The 21,744-nt window shown below is 39.9% G+C and overlaps 1 protein-coding gene across 2 annotated transcripts in view; it reads right to left on the bottom strand.

Annotated features, from left to right (window-relative positions):
* The window catches only part of tenm3 (teneurin transmembrane protein 3), a 366,691-nt gene extending 345,414 nt beyond the window's left edge, over positions 1 to 21,277 (bottom strand). For both annotated transcript variants that reach the window (XM_086142740.1, XM_086142745.1), the window contains exon 1: positions 21,203 to 21,277. The gene's annotated coding sequence lies outside the window, so the exon portion shown is untranslated. The remainder of the gene's footprint in view (positions 1 to 21,202) is intronic.
* Between the last annotated feature and the right edge of the window lie 467 nt (positions 21,278 to 21,744).

The following is a 21,744-nucleotide window of genomic DNA, read 5'->3' as shown; positions in this document are numbered from 1 at the left end:
GCCTTCTCAGTGTTTCTCTTTTAGCATATATATATGTATATATATACATATATACATATATATACAACCACATCTTAATAAAAGAAAATAATAAAATTCAAAATCAATTGCAAAAAATAGGCTCGAAAAATATCTGGTTTGCATAAATCATGGTTGTACACTAAGTTTTGATAACATCATACACTTATTGTTGTAGAAGTGTAGACATACACAGGTAACATGTGGGATCAAATCGACAAGACAGCTTAAAACACAATGACGTCCAAGCAAAACATTTACATTAATACAGCTAGATGATCCAAATTAAGTAGGCATTATTGTGTCCAAGTGACGTGTTTCTTTGGGAGACTAAAACCATTGAACAAAAAAAATATGAAGTTACAAACTTCTGCTCTTTTTTTTTTTGAAATCATCTTTTTCAAGAATCATGACCTCTAATATTTGTATTGCCCTTGTCAAAGAGCCTTGACTCAAAATCAATGAGGACTTGATTTGTATTTATTTATTTATTTGCCATCACTGTAACTTGTTGGATACACATCAGCCGTGTGTGTGTGTGGGAGGGGGGCAGGAAAGTTTCTGATTCCTGTGCATACTTTGGCCTGACAGAGATTGTCCAAATGACTGTGTTTATGGATTACCGGAGCAACAGTTATGATATAAAAACCAAGAAGATTTTGTACCGACAGGACTTGTAGCACTGTTACTTTTATTAGCAGCTAAATAGTTAATTATGAAATATTAGTTGTGATTTTTAAAAGAAGGATTTGTGGAGGGTATTTTCATGGAATACAAATCTTGATAAGAGTTAGAATAAACACAGGCAGTGTGCAAATTGTTAACACACATGTATTGACTGTATTATCTTTAATTGCACAAGTGTGTGTGTGTGTGTGTGTGTGTGTGTGTGTGTGTGTGTGTGTCTTTGTGTGTGTGTGTGTGTGTGTGTGTGTGCGTGTGTATTGCAAACACAAGGGCCAAAGACAGGCCCTCCAGGAACAATTTGAACCTATGAAGATGTACAACAGGAAGCTGAAAGCTAATTAGCGCAGTCAAGTAGTGTGTGGGTTCTCCTGCTGAACTGAACACAGTTAAATATCTATAGCGGATCTGTGATTTCTTTATTACAGCTTGTATTGGTCTAAGCTTTCTCTAGGCCCTCTCATCACAAGCCCACTGAAATGCTTCGATGGGCTTCCGGTCCCAGAGAAGAATGTTTGGGAGAGAGAAAAGATTTTCTTCTTTTACCTTTTTTAGGCTACTTCCCGGTAATTTAACCTAAAGGATGAATGGATGGGAGCTCCTCTGTCACAAACGGGCACGTCATCATCCTCAAGGACAAAGATAAGCTTTTTACTATCAAGAAGCCTTCGCCTCCAAATCATCTCCTGAGAAAAATGTTTTTAAGCTGCTTTGCCAACTGGACAATGTTTAAAATGCATAAAGCATAATGCAGAAGATATAAAAATTATCAGCGAGTGTGGAGCTTCTCCAGTCAAGAGCCTACCCTCAAATAAACAGGCCACTCTCAGTACATCCTACAAGCTTCCCAGCAAATTCTAGGGGAAATGGCCCCCATTTAGTCATTTTTTAATTTATTTCTATTCTGATTTCTATTTTTGACCTATATTTTCCCTAAAATAGCTAGTAATTCCCTTCATATATAACTTCTAGTCGTTTTTTTTTAATATTTTTTGATTACACTCTAACTATATGCAAGTATGTATGGATGAATGTTTAAATGTATGTTTATATATGGCCCCATGCTAACTTGGCAAGGATCTGGGAGTAGCAATGGGCCCCACTGTTGTAGTGCGCACTATAGTGCTGATCCTAGTGGATACGCCCTGGCTCTTATCAGCCTCTGCCCCACTGCCTTGTGGGTGAGCCTGGAGGATAAAGGAGCCAACCTCGACAGAAAAGCCCTGTGCTGGAGGCACATGATAGGCGGTACTCCTGAAAATTGGAGCTTTGGCAGCCCCTTGCAAGTCCTGGTTGTCTTAGGCCCTCTTTGCAATGAAGAAATACTGCTATGACATGTGCACCCCCAGCAGCACTCTAAATAATTCCCCTGCGCAGGTATCCACCTCTACCTCTGTGAGACCAGCAACCGGAGATAGTAGAAGTCTGGTGGCAATGGGGTGTCTGGTGACGGGAGCAGGTTTGATTGCGCTGGAAGCTCCTTGTCAGAACCTTGCACATCAGTGGCAGAGGGCTATCTACGGTAGTTAGCAGTTAACAATGTTGACATTGCAGCTCTTAGTGAAACCAGGTTCCTGGATGAAGGCTCCCTAATGGAAGTAGGGCAAGGCTACACATTCTTCTGAAAGGGAAACCCAACAGGAGAACAGCATCAGTATGGTGTGGGACTGGCACACAAAAAACCACAGTTCTACCAAGACATCAAGAAACCAATAAGCATAAATGAAAAGCTTATGTCACTAGGACCCCTCTGGCCAAGAGGCGATGTGGCACCCTTCTGAAAGTTTATACTCTGACTCCTCCATCGAAGACAAGTGGGAGAGCACTTCTACCAAGCATTAGATGAGGCTCTCTGTCGCATACCTAAGGAGGACAAGGTCATCTTATTGTGTGATTTCAATGACAGACTGGGGAAGGACAGCAAGGTGTGGAAGGGAATCATTGGGAATCAAGGTATTGGTCAGGTCAATGCCAAAGGCCGGCGGCTGTTAAGTGTCTTTGCTGAGAACGACTTGACCATCACAAACATCCTCTTCCAGCTCAAAAATAAACACAAAACATCCTCTAAACATCAGCACTTGTTGGACTACATTATTGTAGTCCTACCAGCCTCTCAGTGCTGGATGAGTTACCTGACCACACCACTATTACAGACCTTGATCTCCCACCAACAGGTTAGACCTGCAGTAAGATCACTGAAGAACAACAAGGCCCAAGGCCCTGATAACATCCCTGCAGAGATCCTCAAATATGCACTTGCACACTCTATTATTGCAGACCTCAGGCAGCAAGAAACAGTCCCTCAACAGTGGAGGGATGCAAACATCATCACCATCTACAAAGGCAAAATAAATAAGTCCATCTGTGGCAATAGCTGTGGCATTTCACTACATGCGGTTGCCCGCAAAGTCATGGCCAAAGTCATGCTGCACAGACTGGTGGATAACATCTCGGAGCAGCTTTTGCCTGAATCACAGTGTGGATTCCTTCTGAGTCCAAACTGTGGCTCTGTGGACATGGTCGTTACAGCAAGACAACTTAAATAGAAGTGCAGAGAATAAAACCAGTACCTCTTCATGGCCTTCATTGACCTATCAAAGGCTTTCAACAGTGTCAGCAGGGAGCTCCCATGGAGTATTCTCCTGAGATTTTGCTGCACAAGAAAATTTGTTACACTCCTTCAACAGTTCCAAACTGAGATGATGGCACATGTCACTATGAGATGCCAGGAATCTGCCCCTTACAGGGTCTGTTTTGGTGTGCGTCAGGGATGTGTCCTTGTTCCAGTACTTTTTAATATCTTCCTGCCATATTTGACACTGCTGCTATTTGAAAAACTCAGGAAGGACAATGGGATTACAGTAGACTTCAGGCTCGATGGAAACATTTTTAACATCAGGAGGCTTCAGGTTGTCACAAAAGTAACCTCCGAGCACATCATTGAGCTACAGTATGCAGACAACTGTGCTGTTGTGGCCCACTCACCACAAGCACTTCAAGCTGTACTCACAGCTGTCGCAAGTACCAGTGGCAGACTGCGTCTCTCTGTAAATGTAGCAAAGACCGAGATACTGTGCCAGTGGGCAGCTACTCTGCAATCTCACACAACAACCTTCATCATTTTAGACCAGCCCTTTGGAATTACAGAATCTTTTAAATACCCCTGAAACTTCCTCTCCAGCGACGACAGCATGGAAAGGGACATTCAAAACCAGATCAAGCAAGCATCATTTTCTTTTGGGCGACTCAGACACGGAGTCTTTCAGAACAAACACCTCAACCTCCACACTAAAGTACCTATTTGCCAGGCAGTAGTCCTAACAACACTCCTCTACACTTATAAAACGTAGACACTGTACGCATCAGACTCCGACAATGCATCCTTGATATATGCTGGAGGGACCGCGTCTCCAACAAGGAGATACTCCGCAAGACCAACTTTGTCAGAATCGAAGCCAGTCAGCCTGCACCAGCTCCGCTGGGTTGGCCATGTCATCAGGATGCCAAAAGATCGGCTGCCACGGAAAGATCTCTATGGCCACTTACATCTTGGCCGCTGCTGTTGGCCAGAGAAGCCAATACAAAGACCAAATGAAAATCCTGATGAAGAAGCACAGACTGAAACGGATTTGGATGGAGGAGGCTGCCACTCAGCGCTCCACCTAACGGAGGCTTTGTCAACAAGGTGCAGAAAGACTTGATGAGAAACGTACTGATAGATGGATGAAGAAACACACAGGGAGACACAAAGCCAGCACTATATCTACAACCCCAGCCTGTGGATTCACTTGCCCCTGACTGCGGTATGTATGCATCACGACCCTCATCATGAAGTCTCACGATTCCCAATATCCCCTACTGATCTGATGAATGTTTTTTGTTGAATTAAAAAAAATAAATGACATAAATGATTTACAGAAAAAGAGGTTGCCACCATTCAAACTAAGAAATTGTAAAGCTTTTCAGCATATTCCTGTTAACTTAAAAGTGTGAAATTGCCGGTGCAAACATCCCTTGAAAATCAGACCCTGAATCACACATGACTTTCAGCCATTGCTGGAACATTTTTGAGAGGGACCCACATGTGTGATCCAGAGAGTGTCAAACTGTACTGATCCGCTTCACCTTTGGCCATTATGTAAAATGAAAAAAAAAAATTGAAGGGCCAGGTGAAGTGTCTAGGTGAAGCTGGCACTTCACCATCAATGCCCTCATCCGTGTATCTGTGAAAACTTGAGAAGTGCCTCTCTCTCTCTCCTTCTCACTCTATTTCTCTTTCTTTCTTTCTCTCTCTCTCTCTCCTCTGCTCCATTGGGCTAAAAGGCTAGAATGCTGCTACTGTTGCTGAAAGCCCTCCAGGAGAGCTGTCACTCACCTCCAGAGCCAAATGTTGTAACACTTGGTGCAACCACTGGTTGTTTTCGGCTTGTGATCACCTATCAACTCATAGGTTTTCTTATTATTTCCCGGATCAAAGTGAAAAATCCCCCCAAAAATCCTTCCAATCCCCCCGTGATGAAATAAAAACAACCAACATTTCCTTTTTTGATAAAACTAACAGACAAATTGGGACCAAAACCACTGCACTACTTCGTTTAATCTAACATTTAGCACAACTCCCTGCGGTCTCTCGCATCCGCTACAACAAACACTTTGGTCCATTTCCTGTAAAAGTAAATTGAGTGTCGTGGTTTAACCCCTCCAGGATAAATTTCACAGACATTGCTAAGGTATAACCAATATTCAATTATTTACTAATGATAACAACTGAAATCCCCAATGTTTTGTGGCACTTTATGATGTATTCGGCAACCAGGAAATGATCATCAAACTGCTGACACTGCAATTTCGAAAAACAATGTACTTAGAAATTGTCTGTTTGAATAAAAGTGATTGTCTCACTGCAAATTTCTCCTCAAGGTATTTCTGCTGATTTATTTGTATTTTTAGATTTTATTTCAGTTTTAAAATACATCTTGAAAATCCTGAAAAAGGAATGCCACTGATTAATATGATTTGTATGTTTACAAGGAAGTAAATAAGGCTCTAAAGCATATTTTTATCATTTATTCCATATATTTTCACATTTTTCAATATGATATTTGATTCGTATTCTAGCTCTGACTTGAGCCCGATTCTCGACTAGCAAGTGACAAAAACAGTTACCCACCACTTTTTTTCTGGTTTTGTCAAAACAACTGTGAGCTACATTTGGCAAAATAAAAGTCATTCCCCTTCAAGCTAATCTCCAGAAATGACAAATTTCCCCCTACATTTCTTCATTTTCTCATGCTTTGCTATGTTGCAGCTTAGTTTAGAAACACTGAATTCAGCTGAGATGTTTTGAACCATTTATTTATCAGGATGACACATGCAGATAGAGCTGTCACATACCTAGCGTGGCTTTTCTATCCATAGTCATGTTAATGACAGCCCGCTCCTGTTGGCAATGAGTTTTAACACTGTTTTTTTTTTTTTTGTTTTTACATTTTCTTCCTTTGTAAGCAACAGGTAGAGCATAAGTCATATCCACTATATTGCTCAAGAAAGCACTGATAAAAATGAAAATATATACTTTTGTAATAACATAATTACAAAGTTTTGCTTTTCTCTGAAAATCATTTGATATTTCTTGCCTTTATGTAAGGCAAGACATTTTCTTTGTGTTTTGCTAACATGCTTATTGATTTCCATGGTTTTAATGTGTTCTTATTTATTTATTTATTTATTTATTTATTGTTTGTTTTGTGAAGTCCATCACGTCCTTTTGAAGAAAAGAGCAGTTATTGATGCAATTATTGAAGAGTTGTGGCTTTTAACCTCCCTCCTAGGCCTTGTGAGTTTTAAACCTCAACTTAAAGGTCAAAATCAAGCTTGAAAATTGTAAAATCAGCTTAAAAAAGGGACTTGTAGTATTTTGGGAACCTTAAACTGGGGATCTTGAATTTCACTGCAATGATTTGCCTTTAAAAAATCTCTGCAAAGATGTGTAATTCCAAATAAAATTAAACATGTAAGTCTATTTTACAAAGGTTGACATTCTGATATGCACATGATAAGCTTTGACACATGATGACATGTTGGTGACACACTAGAATCAAAACAACAATAGCAATAGTACTACAACTACAAGTAATAAACCTACTACTAATAATAATAAAAATAAATAATCAGCAAATCAATACAAAATATACTAAGTGTGGATACTACAACTTGATGCTCTTATCTTCAGAGTGTTGGAAACTAAACTTTTTTGTTTTTACTTATTATTTTATTTTATTTATTTTTTGACAATGTATTTTTTGCTCAGATCCTTTTCTTTGACCAGCCTCAGAATTGTCCTGGGAGACCTTTATTTTCAACCATCTATCCCTGAGCAATAATCTCAAGTGATGGTCATCCCCGTTTTTTTTTTTTAAACCTGAAGAACATTTTGTGGTACAAAGACAAGTTGAGAAATGGCAATGTCTGCTTAGCTGCAGCGCTCAAATAAATCAAAGGCAAACAATCCAAATACGGTGTATCTCAAATGATGCCCATACGATGATCAGATGCGGCTGTCATAGTGACACTGCTGGACCGCTTAAATACACTTTTTCAAGATATTTTCAATTAATTTACACACTTCAAATTTACAAAGACGCGTAAAACTTTGAGAAGGCAGTGAAGGAAAACAATCCCTTCAAAGTTTCACAAGGTCTCTTAAATTAGGATAACAGCAAAATTCAGCCTGCCTATTCTCATAAACCAGTGTTCTGTCAACTTGTTGCATCAGAACTCCATCCATTGTCAACCCGGAATTGAACTCTTGCTGAAACAAACTTTTGGCTAATTTTGAATGTTTGTCTGTAATTTCGGGGAGGCAGGGTGATGCAGTGGTCTTGCCTCAGAGCAAGAAGGAACTCTTACCCTAACCCTGGTTCAATTCCCACAGGAGATTTTCTGTGTGGAGTTTGCATGTTCTCCCCGTGCCTGTGAGGGTTTCCTCCCACACTCGAAAAATATGCAGAAGGTTAATCAGAAACATTGGATGTTGAACGACAGAGTGAAAGTCTGTCTCTGTGTGGCTCTGCGAACGACTGCCGATCAGCGCATGGTGCACCCTGTCCCTTGCCCAATAACAACTGGGATAGGTTCCATCCCTGCGAGCTTAAATGCAGGATTAATGGTATGTTATGTATAAATCACTTGCTTTTATATTATTGGGGAAAAACAGTAAGTAAAAAAGTTACAGAGAAAGGAAATAAATCACAAATAATGGATTTTTTTTCAAGCCCAGGACCCTTTCAAATCAAACTTACAATGCTACCAGGGAAGAATAGGTTGCAAAATCATCACACCTGACAAAAGAGAAATTCAAGTAATTTTTAAAATGCTTTGCACCTGTGTTGCTGTGGTAACAACTGTCCTGTTGTGAATTTCAAAAGCCCAAGTGACTAATTTCAATTATTAGCATGACTGGAAACTTTATCAAGTCAGATAATATTCAATCATGCAATCAGACATAGCTGGAAGTAGTAAAAAAGCCTCTGACTGAATTTCCGTTCACAAACATGAATGAAAAAAGAAGACTTATGTTCCCTCCACAGGTTTTGTTAAAACATCTTGGTATCAGTCACTGAAAGTGAACCTTGATAATTCAAATGAAAAAACAGTGAAATTTTCAAATAAATAAACAAATCAAGAAATAAACAAATACATAGATGAATAAACATTAAAAAAAAAAAAAAAAAAGACAAATAATCTAAATGATTCAAAATATCAAGCAAAAAATTGATTAATCCACAGCACTGGTTGTTTATTTTCATCTGAATTCAACAGAAAATGTTACTGTTCTTTTTCTTAATTCCTGTACTTATTTGATTATTTACTTATCTAAGGGTGATTGTGATAAATTTCTAAGAGCTAAGACTGGACAGATGTTACAGTCTCCAGCAGAATTACCTGTAAATCTGTTACAGTTTTCCTGAAACTGTGACTATGTTCCCTCAAGACAGATGTGTTGTTTCAACTTCACCAATTCTTCATTGATTATTCTCTCTCTCTTGCTACATCCGTCACTTTCCAACCTTCACCTTTTTGCTCCCATGCCATCCCTGGAGATTGACTGAAGACACTGTTTACTATCTCCCTTCCTTAGCGTACACTGTGAACAAACGCTATTTCCCATTAACTGTGACATGACTGCAGTGTATCTTCGTGTGTCCTAAATGATGTGTCAGATCTCGCAGACACGACTGATGTGGACTTTCATTCTTTGATTAAAGCGTCTTGCACTAAGTAATGATAGAGAGTCTCACCACTCATGAGTCACAATGGTGCCAAAGAACAGGAAAAAATACAGATTTGAAACAACAAGATAAGAAGTCAGAATGAGGAAATACAATGCAGTCGGTAGGAAATGCCCAAATCGCACATACAAATCCATACCGATGTCAAGTCAATGTGACACCTAATTCTTGTAATGTAGTTATAACAGGAAGAATAAAAAGATATTTAATACCTAATTTTCTTTTAAACATACCTGCACCTGTCAGGACTGAAAACCAGTTCTATCAGGGAAACCTGGATAGTGGCTTTTGTGGGTCCACCAAATTTGAAGTGGCCTGTTGCTTTCCCTCTACAAGATAAATGTATACTAACGAACAAGTGGATCTCCTGTCCATCATTAAAAGAAAAGTTGCCCTGAACAAAAAAAACATGTAACTTAAAAAAAATGAAACAAAACACAAAAGTATAAGGAATAGTTTACTATTAGTTCATATCTGGATACAGTCTATTTGTTAATAAAAAAAAAAAAAAAAAAAAAAAAACACTTTAAAGCTGATGTCATGTCATGAATATTAATTATTTGCAACTGTTAAATAATTTCACGGATATTTCACTAACATTGGAAGTGCCAGGTGGATTTTCTTGAAACAGAAAATTAGCCGAACATATCAAATCTAATGAGAAAGCAGAAGATTTTCAAATGTAAACATACAGACAAACAAACAACAAAAAACAACAACACTCTGAAGAACAGAAGAAACAAGGAAGTTTTAATGTTAAAAATAACACTACATTGCTGCATTGCTGCTCTAAGAAGAGGTATAATAAAGGTATAATAAATTAAAATGCCCCAGAACGCAAAGTAATATTAAGTTGATTTTTTCATTAGAGGTGTGAGCATGACGTTTACAGTAAGGGACCTGTCAGGATGGCCGTCCAGTGGGTGATGCTGTTATGAAACATCAACATTTGCTGTAGCAACTTATATCAGCGCTTAACCAAAATTTGAATTATAGAGCATGGTGTTCTAAAAGTTCCTTGAGTGCTTTAGCCTGCTATGTTAACATCTTTGACATGGACGTCAGTGATAGAGACATTTTCATTTTCACCACAGATTTCTACTATACATTTTTATTCATTTTCCTCTCATCTTTTTTCATCATCGCAACATTATTGATATTGAACTTTAATTTCTTTTGGTTAATGCCTTGGCATCTGTTTTGTGACATTATTCTACACTGCAAATGAATGATGGAGGAACTAAAGTTGGAGATAATGCACATACAATGTACTAAAAGCAATTGTTTTATTATTTTATTTGTTATTGTTCACATAAGAAAAAAAATGTAAATAAGTGTAGCACATGCTCCCACAAATTAAACATTTATTCCTGTGTTTCTTCAGTGTGCATTAGATCCCTCTTTTAAAAAGCTGAGAGTCGTCTACAGTCTAAGGGAGAGTGACTGCTTTCAAACAAGCCTTTGCCATTCCGCCTCCACAACAGTATGAAAGAATTCATCCTCCACTCAGAGAAATCTATCTTTTGACCACAGGCACACAGTGATAAACAAGAAGAAAAGTCCAGTCAGTTCAGCTCATGTTTAGGAGAGTCCAGTTTGCAAATGTTTTAAGGTCACCTTGATACTTTTAATCTAATTGATGATGCAGCCTTCACTTTCATGCTATGCAGAACCATGTCTTCTCTTGGTTTTGTTTGTTTGTTTGCTTGTTTCTTTGAGAAGCGGATTGTTTTATCTGTTAATATAATATTTTAATGATGTTCTCAATTCAGTGAGTGTGTATGTGTGGCTGAAGAGCAAGCGAGTGAGAATAAGTAAGACCAATGTGCTTATACAGAGAGGATACATGTAAGCAGGCGGCGTTCAGACGGTTCATGAAAACTGTGTACAAAAATAGAAGAAAAATACACATGAAGAATATGCTTTGATGCAGAAAAAAAGATGTAAACAAATATTTTGAAATATTTGATCCATCCCACAACCACTCCTGCTTTCTGAAATGGACCTGAACCTAACCCAATGTGATTTTAAAATCTGCTGCAAAGCACTAGTGTGCCATAAATTAATTCCAAGGTGAGAACACAAGTGAAGTAAAAGTCTGATAGTCATAGGCATCTGCGTAGGCAGTAGGGGCCCATGTGACACAAACGTGTGCAACGTGAACCTTTACCGCCACATTCAAAAACAAACCACCGTAAAAGAGGAAGATCACACTATTGGACCCTTTGCCCAAGTACTCAAGCTGTGTATAGCGGGAATAATAACCATTAACTGTCAACGGGGTTAAAGGGTTTCAGTGGATCTATTTTCCCTCTCCAATGCTTCATGCAGTCCTCTTGGCAACTCTAGCAATCGAGCCAGGGTCTTGGCTCGAAGTAGGGGCTAAAATGGTTCTAGGATCTGAGGTCCAAGGTCTTTCCTTAATAAGTCCGAATGAACAAAAAAGTGCTAGTTCCTGAAAAGTTTCCAGGTACTATAAAAAGTTCTGACCGTGCAAATCGGGGCTACAGAGGCACAACCATTCACTCTCTCCTCCAGACGTCAAGTCTAATGAACCAATTGTTTTTGGACTGCGGGATGAAGCCAAAACCCGTGCAGACAATTGGGGGAACATACAAACTCCACGCAGAAAGGCCTCCTCTCAGAATCGAACCAGTGACCTTACTGCGGTGAGCAGGGGACAATAACAACTGCAATGGATGTTTTTTTTTTTAATTAAAAGCATTTTTGAATTACTTTTTTAAGGCTCACGGTGAGTATCTTGAATTAAAACAATTAGAGAAATATTTGACTTACTACATGCAAATAAACCTCAGACAATACATGCTGATTACTTTATTGCTTCAATCAATACATGACATAATCAAAAAAAAAAAAAAAACACAAAAAACAATGGCTTTTAAGCGATTCAAGAATATATGATAAGACTAACTGAGCTGACTCACTGATGATGAAAACATGTAAAGCAAGATGCTCAAAGCGTGTTGTGGCAATTAGGCGAATGACTCAGAGCCATCAATCATGTCTGCAAATTAAACTGAACACACATCAATTGTTAATACCGACACAATCATCACTCCAATGAGACATTTTAAACAACTGTCGCCTTGATTTGAAGGACTTTGATTGGTATTATATTATAGGTTCATTTCCAAAGTTCTGTTCCTTTGTGTCTTAGGGCTTCCAGTGAAGCATATTTTAACCTTGCCTCAAATATTTCTGGTATCTAATGAGTCATTATGTAGTGAAAAAAGACCATCTGGTATACCCTCGGCCATCACAGGGGATAGTGATGCTTAAACGTGGGAAATATCAAGAATTCCTTTCTATTTTTTTGAATAAAATAAAGTGATATAAATTGTTGGACTCTATGTCTCTATTTGATGTTAAAATTCACGAAAGCTTACCTTTGATGATGATATTTAACCTTGTGTGTTTGAGCCTCGCTATTGCGAAGCCGTGTTCGTGCTCAGAGGTGAAAGTCAAATGTTTTTCTTCTACTCTGATTGAAAACTAGATTTTATTTGCAGTATGTGAACCAAAATAGACATTCTCTTAAGCCACTCCAACAAAACCTCAATCCACATGTATGCTTACTCACACGCATCAGATTGTGTCTTTAATTAACAACTGCTAAATTAATAAAAAAGCAAATGACTACAGAAGAATACAGCTGGAAACTAACGGCATCATGTGTTAGAATTCACACAGACATTAAATTGCCACTTACTCATCACACTTGACGCGTGAGTGGCACACCACTCACACTCTAACTGAAGGAAGTATGCGGCTCCACTTGGTCCTCAGGAGGTGCTTCTAACGTTTTTCTTTAATAATTTCCTTCCCCTCTGTCTTGGCTGTCTCTCAAGGAAACCTCCAAAAAGCATGGGCTGCTTTTTCCGATGTTCGACAAATGCCATCATTGGCTCAAATCTAACCTTTCATGCTGATATAATGTATATCACTGAAATAGATTTTTATATTGTCAGAAAACGTTGCTGAAGAGAAACCACTTCTGGTTCTGCACCGCAGAGAGACATTTTTATATCCAGCAGGCCATACGCAGAATTAAACTTATGAGCTCTTTCTGGAAGCCTCAGGATGGCAACATGGGCAATTGATACTTAAACACTCAGCTATATTTTTACAAAACTTATTTATATATATATATATATATATATATATATATATATATATATATATATATACACACACACACATTTGTTTTCCAAATTGCTCTAAATACCACAAACTAAATATCAAGGCAAACTGACCAGATGGATAAGTAGCGCTTCCCTCTTCTTGTGAGCCTGGTCAGCCCCTGGTGGAATCCTGGCATCCCTGCTGTCTGCTTTGATAAAAACTGTTCAACCTACTTGCTTTTAGATGTCAAATAAAAAAAAAAAAATGTTTGATATTGTATACCGTTTTGTAGGGTCTTCAGTATAATGATGACAAAGGTTGTGCCCTTCTCTCGGCTATATCCCCCCCACTGGTTTGATTCATGACGACCGCAGATGTAATAGCACTGACCTCCCATGACTTACTCAGCTGTTGTATTAAGACAATGATTATAGGAAAGACTGACCTAAACCAACCTTGATAAAGAACTACTCGGAAAAACTCAAATCCATGACCAGTAGTTCAAGAACCACTGATTTGGCCCCGTCAACCCTGTTGTGGTCTTAATGCTCAAAAGAAAGAATAAGCAGGTAAATGGCTAATGGACACAAAATAGACTGTATGAAAATGGAAGCGTCCATTACGTTTACAGCGCTTCCATCTGGCCGCAGTGTTTACATCGATGCATATATATCTCACTCTCTTGGTTTGTCACACAAATAAAGGGTCATGATTGTTGTCATCGCTCAGGAACAAAGAGCCAAGCATTAGTAAGGAATAACACTCGAGAGAGGAAAGCGAAGAGCAAGAATAAGTCTAACGTGGAACGGGAGCGGTCTTCATCTTTTCTCCTATATTTCCAAACTGGTTTATTGGTCTTTACAGCCACCCAGGAACCATCTTAGTGTAGTTCAAATCACTTAATTGGCTTTCATGCTCCCTCAAGGCCAACTTTAGGGCTCAAGCCCGGACATTGAGAGAGAATAAAGTGGATTAGAGGGTAACGGTCAACCTTTAGTAATTCCATCATGGTCTGAAACAAAGTCTTTGTGTGTCTGCATTTGTGTTTTATGGATTCTGGTGATGCGTCATAAAAAACAATGCAAAAAATAAAAAGTCAAATCACTTTGCTTTTGCTCATCTTTTTCGTCTTTATAACAGTGTCAACACTTTGTCATCTACAAGTGCTCGGGCCTCTGCTTCTAGTCTTACTGTATATCAGTCCAATGGTTGTACAAGCCAGAGCTCAGAGCTGGATGCTATCAAATGTGTTGTCCTGCTTCGGGCAGCAGAAATCATCTCAGCAAATCATGTCATTATTTGTCTTCAGGCTGGGGGTGCAGCGAGGGGGGTTCCTCAGTCATTGAATGCTAATCTGATATATTTTTTTCCCCCGATGTGATATATTGTCACAAATGTTGGGGTTTATGTTGTTTGGAGTGCTGTGGGTGTGGTTTTGGGTGCAATGAATTCAGATTTTTTTTTTTTTTTACCTGGAATTGGGTGGGAACTATTAGTTGTATTGCAAGCTTATGTGGTGTGGCTGTGGCTAATAGCAGCTTTTAAACAGACGTTTTACCATTACCCGGGTGCTTCCCTGACAAACGCGCTACGATATGCTCTTTACAATACATGCCAATTATCACGATTTTGTGAACACTGAACACTGCAATGAATGTAAACGCTTGTGCACTGTTGCGGTTTTCCGACCTTCCAATGTTGACACACATGGCACACGCAAGCAGACGCTTCTTGAAAATTGTCAGGGAATTCTGAGTTTCTCATGAAAAACTCAATGGACCGATTACTTGTCATTACAGTTCTTATCCTTACAGCAAAATTAATCAATACATAATAAAAAATGAACAAAATGCAAAGAAGGTAGCCTACTCCACTGATAATTCTAGACACAAATCTGACAAGTACACCAAGAAAATACTCTCCTGCATGGGAACCATTCATTTATCACTTGACTCTTCAGATAAATTACTGAAGCTATAAAAGGCCTAATTAGTGACCCCCCTCCCGGAGTATCCAGCCTGCTCCACAGTCTGGGCATCTGAGCACAGGTCAGGTCATTCAGGACACAGGGCACAGCGGGCTCGGGTTGTTGTGTTTGTTCAGTGGCCTAATATCTGAGACGTTTGTTTGAATGGAGGGAGGCCTATATATCTCCTACCGGATGGCAGCAGCTGAAAGCAGAGGTTATTAGTGGAGTCTCCCGGCTGGCCAGTGGTCACAGATCTGCAGGAGGCAAAAAGGTGAGGAGGTCCCCGATGTGACAGATGTAAAAGCCGTTAGAGGCTGGCCTTCATCCACACGATGCAGATTGGCTGTGACACAGCATCCCTGTGTTTAGAGTGTTGCTGTTGAAGGTCAGCATGTCAGCGATTGTCCCGAAGTGCTTAAAGCCACCGAACCTCTCAACAGTCACGTTTAACCTCTTGGTTCCCAGAACCCACTTATACGACACTGTTTTTGTGTGTGTGTGTGTGTGTGTGTGTGTGTGTGTGCATGTGTGTGTGCGTGTGTGCGTGCATTAAGGTGTTTTAGTTAGACCTTGACTCTGCTCTTTAATGATCCTTTGGACTTTTTAATATATACTTTATGATTTATTCTTATTGCACCAGCTTTGGAATCTTTACTGACATTTATCTTAAATGGTTTATTCATTTGTACTATCAGTGTTTGAAACCCTTTTGGTCTGGAATGTTCTGGCTTCTTGAGTCTCCACATGAGAACAATTAATTGGAGAGAATTTTTGCACCGGTTATTGGGAGCAAAAACAAATAAGGAATCACTTTGGAGCAGAACCTTGTATTGAAGAGGATACAACATCTCAGCAGGTTTTATAATCTGAGCTTGAATGTTTGTGTTCGTTTGTATTTGAAGCACTATGAATATTTGAATTAAAAATAAAAAATAAAAAAAAATACTAACTGTAACAAGCTATGACACTTTTAAATGGGCAGTATCTCTTTTGGAGGATGCTGGAACACACTCAAGTAACGGATTATTACCTGGTCAAAAAATATCTTATTCATTCATAGTTACTTTGTCAGGGTTCACACCTGATCCCCATTGTAATCGGCGCCAGCTGCAGCAGATGCCGCCAATCAAGATCCCTATAAAGGGCAGCGGCACTCTCTGCCTGGAGCCGGGGGATTGTGGTCCTCACAGGCTACTGTGAAGCCCTGCCACGACTGGGCCGCACCCCTGCCATACCCAGCACCGGACCCCAGGTGTGACCTCTGTTCCCTTCCCGAGTCACAACCGGGCCCAGTCGGCCGGCGTGACCTCTGTTCCCTCCCGCAACCCGTCCAGTCTGCCACCCTGCCTGGGGCCCGCCCCGTCAGCAACCCGTACTGTCGAGGCCCAGCCTCTGCAGTTCTGTCTGCAACTCGTCCAGTCTGCAACTTGTCCAGTCTGCAACTCGTACTGTCCAGGCCCAACCTCTGCAGTCCCGTCCTGTCCCGTCTGGTTGAGGTGGCGGAACGGGATGGGTTGCAAATAAAAGTGCTTTCAACCCATCTCTGCCCCGAAGTGTGGTTCCCTGCTCGAGTCTGCCCCAGCACATCGTGACATACTTTGATAAATAAAGGTTCAGGATCACGGCCAGAGTCTTTCCCAACTTTCCTGATGAGACTGAGGTCATTCGGTGTCTGTAGCTCCTCAAGACCTTCTACTGGTATATGGTAGCCAGCGCACTCTTCTTCGCTTGTGAGGTCAACAGGCTCAAAAAGCTAGTGAGGAAAACCTGCTTGGTGGTGGGACTGAACCTGGACCATCTTGAATCAGTGGTGTTGGGAAGGGTGAAGGACAAACTGTGAGCTATTCTGGACAGTCCTTCCCACACCCTGCAATACGAGCTGTGGCTGAGGGGCAGCTTGTTCAGCCAGCAGCTCATCCCACCCAAGAGCAGAACAATAACACTTCAGATGCTCATTTGTGCCCACGGCCATTAGATTGAACAACAGCAGTCTGGACAGCACACAACTCTGACTGCCCAGAAGTGCATCTGTGCTACCACTACCTCACTACCTCACTCATTCACACGTCATGCCCTAACTGTTGTCTATTTTTATTCTTGTTGGTGTCACTCCATTCGCATTCTGTTTATTTTTGTCATTGTTGTCACTGTTTATGTTCTTATCCTGGTCGTTGTGGTTTTGATTGTCTATTCACACCCTTGCTGTCTTTATTTCCATTCTGTTATCTATTCTTATCCTTGCTGTTGCTCTGCTGTGACAAAAGAATTTCCCCTATAGGGATCAATAAAGTATATCTTATCTCATCTTATCTTATCTTAAATCTCCACACAGTGGGTGTGGCCATTAGACAGCAGGACAGGAGGAATGTTCTTCGCCTCAAGACGTCCGGGAGGACGTCAGCGACACGAATCATCTGAATTAACTCCTCATTATGAGAAATCTCCTTGAGAACATCCACTTCCACAGTATGGCATTGTGCTCAAGGCTTAAAAGCCTCAGGCTCACAAGTTGCTGGGTCCCAGCCACACTGCTCCTCTCATTCCTGTTGTACCACTCTAATTATGCCTGTTATTCTGAGTTTGTATAAGGGTTACTCCCTGCCTTCTCACTCTCATGTCTTGCCTGTTGTTCTTAGCCTGTATAGGCGGGGGTACTCCTCTCCCCATCTGCGTTCTGTTCTTCTGTGCCCTCATACCCATCTCTTGTCTTTCTATCGTTCTGGGTTTGTTCATAAGTGTTTTGGCCTTTTACGGTAACCCCTCAAGTTCCCTGGGAGTCTTCGTCTTTTTGCTGTCCACTTCGAGTTCCCTGCCCGTCGTCGCTTTTTGATTCCCTTTGACTTCGAGTTCCCTGCAGGTCCTCACCTTTTACCACCCCCCTTGTGAGTCTATATTGGGGTTCATCCTCGCCGTCACTCTTGGTCTTTCTGTGTGTATCTCCTCTTGCTATCGTGCTCCCTTCGCTGTCTTCCGCCCCAATCCTGTAAGGGGGCTGTGTCTCCCACTCCATCTTCTTTTCTCCAGAGGGCCAGTGACATGATTTCATGACCTTGTAGCAGTTTGCCAACTCGACCTTCCGAACCTCAGCACTCCATTGCCTGTCCTCACAGTACTGGCCGAGCGCCTTGTGAATGGTAGCACCATCCTGCCTGGCCTGCTGGTACCGACCTTGCCATTTCCAGTTCCCAACATCGTCGGCATTTTCTAGTAGCTGTTAACTTGCTGCTGTACCCGAAGTAAACTTGTTGCTTTTTGAGCCCTCTCTCTCTCTCTCCCTCTTTTGTGTGGCGTCTTGTGTTGCACTTGGGTCCATAAACGGCCTCAATCGTGGCCAAGTCTTATTTATTCACCCTTATGTTGTCTTGCAGGTCAAAAGCGACCCACTACCATGTTTAGCTGTAGAAAAAACACCTTAACCTATTTTTTTCCAACTTGAAATTTTATGACTTTTCCTAAAGAGACGCCATAATTAGAAAAAGGGATGCTTCTTTTTTGTTTATGTTTCCATGTGGGCTGTACACCACTAGGGTACAAAGATTGTCTTATGGGTCATTTTGACCCGTAGGACAAGGGGCGTAAACACAATGTTAAGATTGCAAGAGGGTTAACAAACTATCAAGCTACTTCCACTTAAAAAGAAAATATACTTAACAGGTTTTTGCATTTCCTTTATAATTGCACACTATAAGACAACAGTCGTACTTGCGTTACACTTTCAAAACTGAACTTATCTTTCTCATGCTTAGTACAATATCCTTACTTGAAGAAACTTTGCTGTTGAGCGAAAGGAATATGACATATATAATACATTTCTGGCCACTGAATACCATAGAAGGGCATTGCTTTAAACCAATATCTCCAAAATCAACCAGTCACACTTGAACAATCCAGTTGGTTTCAAGACCACAGCATGAGAGAAGTGTGTTTATTTTGGGGGCTGAAGGTCTTTAGAATTATAGGGGCCTCTGTGATTTTCATACCACAGTTTTGCCTTGAAACTGAAAATTGGAAATGAACAGCACAGTCACCTGCTGCAGCCTTCCTCCCAGTGGCGCTTTCAATGTTGACCGCTGCCAACCGAGATGAACACAGGTCTCCATCCAGCAACCCCGACCTGCCTCCAAGCATGGATTTTCTAGCGATATATTACCCACTTTTCCTGTGGTCATAATTACAAGAGCTGTGAGATGTCTTCAGGGACTTAGGTAGTTTTCCCCCCGTTTGCTTTTATGACCCATACGGTCGATTTTGTGGGAGAACACAGATAATGTGATATGACCTCAAAATGCTTTATAACTGAACCCAAATGTGAACATGTTTTGGACTTTGAAAGCTACAATTGTAGGCATAGGAGGCTGCTCTAAGCTGTGGTGCTTTCCGAAGCTGGCTTTTTGAATTCACGAAAAGGATAGAGATCTTGAGAAAAGCGTAATGGCTTAAAGCATACTGACTGTATAATTTTCGGGTATTTAAAAAAAAAAAAAAAAAAAGAGAGGAATTTATTTAAAACACATCCTTAAGCTGTAAACTTAAAAAAAAAAAAAAAGAAATTAAATCAATTGTGAATACTCATTAAGGCTTTTCTTCTTTTTAGGTAGATGATATTCTGCACTTCTCCAATACACGTGCCAACACCTTGTGTCTTCAACATGTAACTGCACATTTAAACTGCACTCATCCTTACACCTGCACTTTGTGACATGCACACCAAGCTGCACTCAAATGTCTTTTTGCATACCCACTGTTCTATTGCAATGTTCATTATAACCGTATTTGTATATAACCGGATATGTATATAACCGTATTATAATACTGTCTACACTCTTCCTACCAGCACATGTCCAAATGCACTACGGACAGCAAAGAAGGAATTTTACACTGTACAGGGAAACACTTTTCTACACCGTACATATGGCAATAAATGCTTTGAATCTTGAATCTTGAACGTGTGCCCGCCTGTGGAAACCAACGCAAATGACAATGTAGATCAATATGCAAGTGAGCCCACGATGCAAGTGAGCCCAGTCTCATCTGTCTCATGGTACAAAATACAAGATATGAAATACTCTCAAAAGTGATTGTATAATCATATTTGAAAATGATCCAGATCAGTCCAACAGAGGGAAAAAGGCCTCTGTCTATCACATTTTTTAAATGAAAATCATTCTAGTGCTGCCATAATCAAGTGATTCTCAGAATCTGCTATTCTCAGTAAAGTCAGAAAGTGGGGAAACAAACAATCTCATTTGACATGGCTATTAATCAGGTTGTCATGTCTACATTCTGAGCCGGAACCTAGTGCTGATTGGAAGTCCATTGGATATACCATTGATTATAGGTTGCAACATCTATATCAGGACATCTGTTGTGATAATTGACTTATGTATGTGTTGTGCCTCAAGGACAGACTTTGACAGAAACTTATTTCTGTTAACCCAACCTATTTCTAGCTCCACTCACTGCGCCACCAAAAGTGCCCTGTGTGAGGCTAGAGAAGAAAAGTGCACAACAATATGGATGACAGCTGACCTTTATATTTTGTTATCAAAGTTGTTGTTGTTAACAAAACAAGTCATTGTCTCTGAAATGTCAAGATGTCTATAAAAATGAAGTATTTTAATACATTTGTCCAATTAAGGATATTACCTAAACTGACATCTTGACATGAACTTGATCTCCAATGCCGCCGATTGTTTTTTATATACCGAGGGTATTTTTGCACTCATTTTTTTATTTCAATTGAAGTATTTAAAGTCAAATACACTCAAAATTCTTCTTATCTGTTTGATATCTATATTTAATTTGATTATTGTTATCAGCACCACAGTAACAGGTTAAGTACTACCCTTATCTCTCCTTGGTATATTTCTGAGGTTGCAACCACATGATGTGATTTTTGTTCAGAAAGTCAGGGTACTGCATGAAAAAAAAAAAAAAAAAAATGGTGAAAATAGGATTTGTTTCAGGCAAAAATATAAGAATAAAAAGGGAAAAAAAAATACATACTTTAATAGTTTGCCCAGTTGTATGCTCTATTTTTGTTGTTTGCAAAAAGTCAAGCCGTCATGAGCGTGCGTGTTCAGTGTTAGATCATTACCTGTGCTGAAAGTTGTGATGGAAAGTGAAGTCTCACCCTGAAGCATCAGTTTAGTTCTGGCTCTTCAGCAGAATGCGGCACTGAAAAGAAATTGAAATGAACAAAACAGTTAGATATTAAGAAAAAAAATGGCTTTTCAGCTTTAAAGCTGTGTCCTGCCAATACTTTTCATTCCTGTTTCAAAAGAATGGCTGTCCTTGACACAGCCTTCAGTTCTAAAAAAAAAAAAAAACAATGATTAGAGTTTGGGCATCCACCACTAAAAAGGTTTTTAGAAAAACACTTTATTTGACAAAAAACAACATGATACCAACACCTCAGATGTAATAAAAGAATCCCTATAATTTCGAAAACAAAGAAATTTCTTATGGCCAAGTGGAAGGAGAACTCAAACTTTGGCCTCGCCTTCATATTGTATTTCCAAAAGGGCTGGAGGGGCCAGTTTAGGCCCTTAATGCAATCTTTGCATCCATACTAAATAAATGCCTAATTTGGCTTTTCCCGTTAAAAAAATAAATGTTGGCATTTTTTTTGTTGTTTTT

The sequence above is a fragment of the Fistularia commersonii genome, chromosome 35 (assembly GCF_037954325.1).
Source record: "Fistularia commersonii isolate RoL2024-O1a breed Wild chromosome 35, RoL_Fcom_v1.0, whole genome shotgun sequence".
In the NCBI taxonomy this organism is placed as follows: domain Eukaryota; kingdom Metazoa; phylum Chordata; class Actinopteri; order Syngnathiformes; family Fistulariidae; genus Fistularia; species Fistularia commersonii.
The sequence above is the reverse complement of the archived record's forward strand: the minus strand, read 5'-3'. Positions and strand labels throughout refer to the sequence as shown.